The sequence below is a fragment of the Bidens hawaiensis genome, unplaced genomic scaffold (assembly GCF_021521415.1).
Source record: "Bidens hawaiensis isolate Kalapana, Puna unplaced genomic scaffold, B.hawaiensis_p1.1 tig00028682_1, whole genome shotgun sequence".
Lineage (NCBI taxonomy): Eukaryota > Viridiplantae > Streptophyta > Magnoliopsida > Asterales > Asteraceae > Bidens > Bidens hawaiensis.
In genome coordinates this window covers 146,060-155,998 of record NW_027494695.1, presented here as the reverse complement: position 1 = coordinate 155,998, position 9,939 = coordinate 146,060, and positions in this window count along the sequence as shown.

Genomic DNA, 9,939 nt, shown 5'->3' with positions numbered 1-9,939 from the left:
CATAATAACTTTATAAATATAAGGTTTCATTTTGAATGTCGAATTCGAGATTTTTTTATTAACAAATTACAATTTTCATCATTTTGCATAAACTCAATGATCCTGGCTTTACAAATCTTCTGGGACACTCATAAACACTTCATACACTAGATATGTAACATGAACCTTGTTCGATAACGGTTTATGCAATTTTTTACTCCTTATTATCGCAAGCATCATTTCGTTCATGAATTATTGTAATCACAAAAGCTTTACGTATGCAAACTTTTCTTTAAGATTTTCATTCGATAAGGATTTAAATATTTCTCTAGCTACGCGTTACCGCGATGCTTTGTTATTATATACATTTTCTTGGAAATGATAAAACGGCTTTACTTGAGACTTCATTCTCGATGTTACTTTTATAATTTTTTTTAAAAAAAAAAGAGCATATAATACGCGATTTACATATTTCGTCGTTTATTCGAGTCTCACTGATTTTTACGACTTCTTTTCATTTGGTGAGATGTTTCAATGGTAATATTATGCACATGAGATTTCATTTTGTGTTTTGATTATTCAATACCGAATTCAAGCTATTCAATAACAATTTGTGTAATACTTTCAAAACCTCAATTTCACTAAAAAAATTTCGTTTGTATTTAAAACGATATTTTCATGACTATGTTATTCATATTTGAGCATCTATACATTTCAAGCAAGACATGATTCTATGCATTATTCTACATCATTTCATTTAATCTATTAAGCGGCCAATGTGTGGTTGACCGCAAGTTTTGGCGCTATTAGTCACCGTTATTATAATGACGATTATATAAATGGTTTCACAATAGTGGTCGTATTCACGTTTTATCACATTTCATCGATTGTTTTGGTTGTTCAAATTCTATTTATTTTAAATTTGATACATGTATGCGTCACCCCAAGGAACTCACCTCATTTCTCATGTTATTTCACGCAATAGTATTCTCAATTGTTTATAACCTCAAGTTTGTTCACGTGTGAAACTCATCGTACAATGTTATTGTTATTTGTATCGTTGTTTATCCCAACTTTATGTATTTATTTATTGGACTTTTCATTCCCATTTGTTAGAGTCCTTATTATCGGGTTTCGTCTATCGATTTTACTTATTATCTTGATTTATAGACTTTGACATTTATCTTGATGACTTTTAACTTCAAATCTCATTTCATATTATTTACCCTAAATTTTATTTTATTTATTCGATCGTCTTTACTTATTTAAACTGAATTGTTATTTCCAACATGGTATATTTTAAGATTTTTAGTTATCTCAATTATTTATCCCGTTTTTACTACTTCATTAAAAGTCAATCCCGAAATTTTTCAACAGCTGGTATTGGTTTGTCAATACTGGTAAAATTCAACAAATTTAATTACACGCATATTATTTAAAGATTTCAAAGTAAATATGTCTCTTAAACCACACAATGGAACGAACTATGTGGACCATATGACGATCTAAATAATTATGGGTGCACACTTAATTATCGAAATCCCCGTATGGAAGCCATAATAAGTGCGGTTGTGTGCAATAGCTCAGGCCCGAGAATGATAGCAGAAAAACGATGGAAATGAGAATCATGATAGGGGGATGGAGGATACGCCGCCGGTACATCCTATATATAAGTGTCTTTATTATGTTTCTCATTTGTAGCGTTTTTCGAATCATGCAAGGATTTGACGTTATCATTTTCCTAAAAAAAATCTTCATGCGATTGTGTTACTAAAAGCGACATTCGTTAGCAATTACCTTTTATTTGAGTTTATTTTAATTTCGGGACGAAATTTTCAAAAAGTTGGGATACTGTGACATTCGTCAATTTCGGGTTCTATAAGTATTCGTTTGTGTATTCGTTTATCACCTAAAACGACCCGATTTATATCCCGAACATTCCAAATATATAAAATATTGTATTTTTATGTTACTAAATTATTCCCGTTTGTTCAATTTGAAAAACCCTTTTACGGATTCGAAAACGCCTTTAAAACGATCAAATTACATCAAAAACGAACCATGCAAGATGAGCTGACCAAACCCCACCCTCATGGACGCCGCGCCCAGCGGCCATGAAGGCTAGGGCGGCCGCGCTTGGCGGCCTCAGACCTGCAGATTCATTTTTTTTTTTTTTGGTTTTTTATGCTTTCTTGTGTTTATAACCATCCCATTTTCATGCAAGACTCTTTAAGCTTGACCATTTCAACTTACCCTATATGTACACACCCATCTTCTACATTTTACATTTGCTCTTACTCCAAATTCTCTCTCAATTCTTAAGATCTAAAGGTTGTTCTTCATGTTCTTGGTAGTTTGACCTTCCAAAGTCAAACTAACCATAGTCTTTCATTTTAACTAATTTGCTAACCCTTATGAATACTTGATGCTTATGGCACAACATATATATAATATACACCCCTTGTTACTTTGATAGTTACTTATCCGGCCTCGGTTGGTTAAGTTTCGGACCTCGTAAGGCAAGGCTTCATGGAGAACTTCGTGTTCTTGATATATATACATACTTATAATACTTGTTTATACATACAAACCATGCTTAACTTCTGCTCATTTTAATTATTTACAAGTTCCATGGTTACGGGTTTTAAGAGTCTATGCTTCGGTTTAACCGTAAATAGCTCTAAAACGTAAACCGAACTTTGCTTACTAGCTTTTGTTAAATACTTGTTTAAACATGTTTAAAGTTAGATCTCAGTTTACAAAATCATTTTTATAAGTTCTATGGTTATGGGTTTGTGGAATATAACCTCGGTCTTAACCCGAAACTAGATCCGAACCGAAAACCAAACTTTCGTTTAAAGACTTTATTGTTAATTTTTTGGTTGTAAAACTTAAGTATTTTCATTTGTACATTATTATACAAGTTCTTGGATATTTGGGCATGTGGAAACCATCTATGAACTTATTGTGAAATGGAAACCGAACCAAACCGAAATTTCGTTTAAAGACTCTATTCTTAACTTTTGGGTTGTAAAACTTAAGTTTCATCTTTTATAAATTATTATACAAGTTCTTTGATACTTGGGAATTTGGAAATCATCTAAGAACTTATTGTGAGATGGAAACTGAACCAAACCGAACTAAACCGATTTTCACTCAATTAAGACACACAAGTGTGTTTTTAGCTATCAAGACTTGTATAATTCTTCAAAAATACTTTATAAACTGATTTTAATTATTTATCTTAAGTACTTAGAAATGTTGGATCCAACTTGATCTTATAACAAAGTTTGGACCGACAAAACCGAACACTCGCTTAACGGACGTTATTAGTTATAAAACAATATAACTATAAACTTGGTTAAGTCTTATTAAATTTTATTGAGTTATCTAATAACATTCATTATTTTGGAAAGTTGACTTTGGATTTGACCAATTATCAAGACCCGAACCAAAAACCCGAAACACTCGTTAAAACCGTTTTAGTATCTTTATTCGAAAGGGACTTGCATTCTTGCATTTTACCCACCTTATTACTTAATATAGGCTAAGTAAATATTAAGGTTAGATACTTTAACCCGGTTTCGAGCAAACTTACATTTTTAAAGGGTTATTATTATAAATTCGTAAATATTTACATTTTAAACCTTAAACTTTATATTGTTGCATTTCTTATCATTTATTTCATTTAAAGGCTTACTAGACAACCTTTCAAATACAAGACTTCCTTTCACCTAAACTTTGCCCGTTAAACCTCATCCTTCCGGTTACTCGTTATTTTACCGATCAAGTTTATAACTTGAATGTGAGTACTTTCATACCCCGTTTTCTGTCTTTTTTTTTTGGGTGACATTTCATACTTATTCAAACTAAATGCTTTATACTTGAGTCTTAAACCACAAACGTTATTGTATACTTTACTTAAATAATTGCTCGATTTGGTGTTCTATGATTATATGCTTATGTGTTTATCGCTTTTGGTTGGTGGAACTATAAAATCCTAGTCTATTTGGCAACCCCTTATAGAAAGGTGTCGTTAACGTGATGCAATTAACGATAAATATAAAATCCTAGACTATTTGGCATCCCCTAATAGCTAGGTATCGTAATTCTATTAGCGATTTTATCTTTTTATCCAAGTTATTGCTTTTATTTATTGTTTCGTATACGAGTTTAGTGGCTTTTCCTTACTATATACTATATGCTCAAACTTATGAATTGATCACCAACCTTTGTGTTGATAAACTTTATTTTATGAAATGTTACAGGTTTGACTTTGGCTGACTCGAGAGCTTGACGAAAAACGTTATCAAGACTATTAGGATATTAGCAAAAGGAACAATATATATTTGATTACTTGTATTCAATTTGTTTTGTATGAACAAATTATATGATTGTTTATTGAGTTATGAAATAAATGAGTTGATTAAATATTGTCACTTTAATAGTGTCTTGTGTTTTAGGCAATTCGTTGCACCCCGGCATGTTCCTCCGCCTTTGGTCGGGGTGTGACACACTACCTCGTAAAGCGTTCCCGACATTACCTCGTAATCCGTGCCCTAAAACCGACGTTATCTCAAATCTCGTGCCATAAACCGACGATGTTGCATTTAAGTACGTACCAACCCGAGATGACCTGACGTCTCGCCTCGAAGTACATACCAACGACGATCGAAGACCGGCGAATCTTGATTTACGTGCAAGAAGATGTTGATCAAGATTCTCAACAAAAAAAGGCGTCGAAGTGCTGCTCGAGTGTCTAGAGAATAATAAGTCGACCAAGGTAGGGATAATGCCCGAATAAAATACTAATATAATATTAAAGGCTTAAACCCTAGTCGAGGGTATACTCGATACCTCGAAAATAAATAAAAAAAAAAGTATAAACAAAGAAAAATATAAATAAGAAATATGTAATGTAAAATATATCTTTGTTATTGATATTATTATTATTTTATTTTCTTAAATAATAAGTAAAGAAATAAAGTATACGTTTCTTCTTGAAGAAGAAACGTAGTGTTTAAGAAAAGTAAACGAGTAAAACTAAAGGTTTAACTTGTAAAAGAAAGAAAAGTATTTTAAACTAACGGTTCATAAGGAAAATGTAATCGAGGTAAAGATTATACAAAAGAGACTAAACGTCTTAAGCCGGATTAAAGATCCGGTATTAACAAATGGTTATACTCGTACTATAGGTCCAAGATAGCTAAAGAAAAACCGATTAGTGAAGTGAAGCTGATCCTTTTAAAGGTGAATACGCCCAACTTTTATAACTTGTATTATCGAGTCAAATAAATTGATTACATGATATTACGAATCTTTGAAACATTATGAACAAAATAAATCATTGGCCCTCAGACTGTCGTGTACGTTTGTCTGGATCCTTACATATGTGGTAAGTCGGTGGGCACGCCGCGCCACACCTGGTTATATGCCTCCGCCACGATGGGTCAGACCTAAGTTACGTCCGAGAGAGGGTAATCATGTGTATACTGATGGTAGATAAGTAATCTCGAACGTTGTGGTGTTTGCTGAGCGGTTTCGAGTAGAGCTTAAGTTTGTAATTGTATTTTAAGTTTTTAACTTGATTATTCCTAAGCCACGATGGATTGAGACCTAAGTTATGTCTCGAGGGGTAATTAAGTAAATAAAATATTTTATGCGTGTCACACCCCAACCTACGGCGGAAATGCCGGGGCGAACTGATTGCTCACAGCTTTTCAAAGGTTACTGTTATGCAAATTGATAAATGACAATATCTATTTAATTTATTTAAATGAAACAATTACAGTTAAATACATCAAGTATAAAGATACTACAACAATGATTAATTTAGTTTGTATCCTAAAAGGCATCTCTACGTGGTCTTCATCTTGCTAAACAACCAAGCTGATAACCTGCAAATGCGTATAAAATATATTTGTTGTCAACAACACATGTTGAGTGAGTAAAACACCAATTTAAGACACAACAGTAATAATATATAATAAATAAAGAAAGATGCAAACTGTTCCTGTGAGATAAACAGTTTAACCATAGCACATACACAAACAATCAAACATAAAGAAAGGGCTAAACCGTTGCCATGCGAATGGGCATTGGTTACCAAAAATGAGGTGTCGGTGAAACCATTGTCAATGCGTCGGACGCCGACCACTACGACGGTCGTATGATCATACTAGACTGAGAATATGTTGGACCTCTCCGAATGCGGTTCAAATAAAGCAAGTAAGCAAATAGCAAGTCATGCATAAACTGATATACACACAAGGATTAAACAGTTGCGGTTTTGAATACTAGATAATAGATAAATATGATACGATACGCATATGTCCCCAAAAGGTTAAAAATAAGTAAAAAGGGGGAGTGATTACTCACGTGATCAGATGAACGAAATAAAAATGATGATGCGAGAATGATGAACCATTCGGGATACACCGACAAGGACTCCTAGTTAAATAATAGTAATATGAATTAATTATAAGAGATATAACATTTATAAATAAATTAAGATTCCGTTTGAGATTGAGTTATGGTTGTGATTAGAATATTATGTATTTGAACGATTGATCTTTGCGATTGTCGTTAGGATAATTAGCTCTAATTAAAATATATATAATTAAATATTTAAATGATTTAAACAAAAAAAAATAAAGGATATGCTTATAGTAATAATAATAATATCTAAATAAATAAATAAAATAATTTGGTTAAATACAACTTAAATACACTTATAATTAATGAAATACAAAATAAAATAAAGATAAACGTTTGACGAGAAACATTAATATTGGTGTCGGGTTTTAACAAAGTTACGTTGATTTATCATTAAAAAACAAATATACTTATAATACATATATATTTACAATACTTACATATATATAAATAGATAGACATATATATATATATACACACGAAAACTTAACGAGATTAATTAATAAAAAAAACGAACTTAGTGATGTCGGTTTAACAAAATAAAATAAAAAATTTTTGCTTTATATTGATAATAATTGTAAATCATAAAAAAAAGCTTAAAAAAATAAACAACAGCAGCTGGGCTGGGGGGGTTCGAACCCGCGTCCCCAGCCAGCTCTAGACTTAGAACAAACAGCCAGACCAACTGGTCTAACGAGATCGTTGGTTAATGTATCAGACAAGAAATTTAAATAGAACAGTTCCTAAAGATCCCCAAATTACAATATGAACCCTAATTCCAAAATTGAACGATTCGTTTGTTGTTAGACTGATAAATGTTAGGGCTATTGATTAGAGATCAACAACGATCAACAAGAATTGATTAATTACTAGCTACAAGTGGAAATTGACTGTGAACGGCCACTGCATCTGCACGGCATGTTCTTGAGCTTGTTGGAAGGCTGGACGGCATCCTTGGGTGAAATTGATTAGGGTTTTAGGGTCGACGACCCTTGATAATGGTGCAGACACACTTAATTGTGATATAATCGATTTTAATTGTAATAATCCCGTTCCGTTAATGACGGCTTCAATATATTAACCATTACGTATTGCTTTAATCCTGTTTCCTAATTAAGCATGTCGGCAAGGTCGATTTAGCAAGTTTGACAAAATTCATAAATCAATTCCATAATTTAAACGATAATTGTGGTGCAAGAATACTAAACGGGTCATCGGGTACGGGTTCAGATAATGAATATGGGTTTGGGTTATTGGGTAAAAGGATTATAATATATTAATTATCCAGATTTGCATAAATGGTCCCTGCAGTTTAAGTGTGGGTGCAAAAGAGGTTAAAACTATAGTTTAGGGTGTAATTTGTATATGAATGAAAGTTATTTTGATAAAATAAATAAATAGCATAATAAAATATTAATGACTCGATAAACGCGATGCTTCGTTAATTAAATCGGATAACGAAAACGGGTCGGGTGTATATTATATGAAAATCCGAGTTGTTACAATGCGTTAGCTTATTCACCAGCATGTGTTGTTGACGTATTTTCAAACTGTTTTACAGGTAATGAAGGATAGCCACTTGAAGAATCGAAGTTGACATCTAGGCGATCTGATGGCTCCGATCATTTTTGTTAAATGTTAAACTTAAATGGTGGTTTGTATAAACCAGTAATTATTTTGTAAACATTATCGGGTATTTTTAAAACCCGTATTTTTTTATGTAAATATTATTATGTTAATCACGCAAATATTTTCCGCTTTAAATCCATAAACTCTGATTTAATACAAAAGCGGTACTAATTGTTGGTCGCACGCCCAGGCCGTAGATGGGGGTGTGACATTGTTACAATTAAAATTATTTTCACAATTGATATTAATTTGAAGCAAATACTAAATAAGGTTAAATAAATACTTAATATTAATAACCTACAAACGTCGGGTCCCTCCGAAATGACGATCCAAGCTCGTGTGAGAGCTACTTCGTCCTCCTCCGTCCATGCTAAGTACTGGCGCTGCTAGCCCCCCCTTCTTTTTGTGTTTATGGGCCGCCTTTCAGGTTGAACCGGAGGCCCACGCCGATTGAGTCTCCGACTTCGGTTGGGTAGACCGAACACCGGCATGGGGGTTTTGGGAGTTGAGGAAGTTGGCGTACATGTTTAAGTTTGGGGCGGGAAAAGGAAATAGATAGTTTAGGTTCGGTTGGTTTCCGGGGTTCGGGAAGTTGGTTTTGCAGAGTAGGGTGTTGGCCGAAACTGTGCCATGCAAAGTTTAGGCTCGGATGGTCTTGTGGAGTATGGTATTGCCCGAAATAGGGTGAGGTTAATAGATAGTTCGGGTTATTTTTAGGATTCATATTTGTCGGTTTTTTGAAGAAGAGATGTGGTATTTTTGTATGAGAGATTGAAGATGTTGAAGATGAGTTGGAGAAGAAGATGGTATAAGTGTATATATAATGTTTTTAAAATTTTGTTTATATATTTATACTTTTTGACCGTTCTCAACGGTCTAAAATATTATAATAATAATATTTTCAAAACATGAACGACGACAAATATATGTCACCCCTCTTGTACCCTTTTATCGCAGGGGGTGGGGTGTTCATCGCCCTGTCGCCACTTGCCACCCTACATTACCGCCACACTACACTCAGTCTAAATTAATTAAATAAGGCTATTGGGACACATAAATTATTTTGAGTTCTTTGACCAAAAAGTCAACTTTTACGAGTTGCCATTTACCCCATTAAGATAACATACCAAGTGTAAATTGCTTTTGGTATACACCAAAACAAAATAAGGGTACTAAAAGCATATGAAGAATGACTTATAACACCCAATTTACATTATCAAATTTGACAAGAACATCTCATTGTTTACCAAAGTACCAAAATAATTGTCAAATTGATAGGGGTGGTGTTTTATTTATACCAAATCATTCTAAGGCTAAGGGTAATGGGGCTTGGTTGAGCCCCAAGTGATCCAATCAAAACCCGACACGTAGGCGATGACATGCCCCTGGATCAAGCCCCATAGGGTGTAGTGGGGCTTGATTGATCACCCCAAGATTTTAATCAACCCCATGCTCATTTGCTTGTTCAAGCCCCGTGGTCCGGACCACGGGGGCCGTCCGCGCCCTTAATCACTTGTGTGGTGTAATGGTGTTTGCGATCCACCTAGGCTGCCACCTGGACCACGCCCCTTCCTTCACCCCCCATTACCCTCAGCCTCATGCATTCCAACCAATCGCTCTCACACAATCATTCATTAATCTTTTGGAATTCGGGTTTATGAAACCAATTTGTTTTGAATATGCTATTTTGCCAATTTACTAAGGGCACTTTTTTAAATGACATCTCCGAATGATGCTGCTAGCTTGTCAAAATGGATTTAAGGATGTCCGGTGTGGATCTCGCGTTGCAGCTCAAAGGCTGACATGGCAAGCGGTGTCGGCGGCAAACACCACCCCGGTGTGGTCGGCACCGCCCAACGACAAAGTTGTAGTTGAAATATCACTGCCCATTTCACC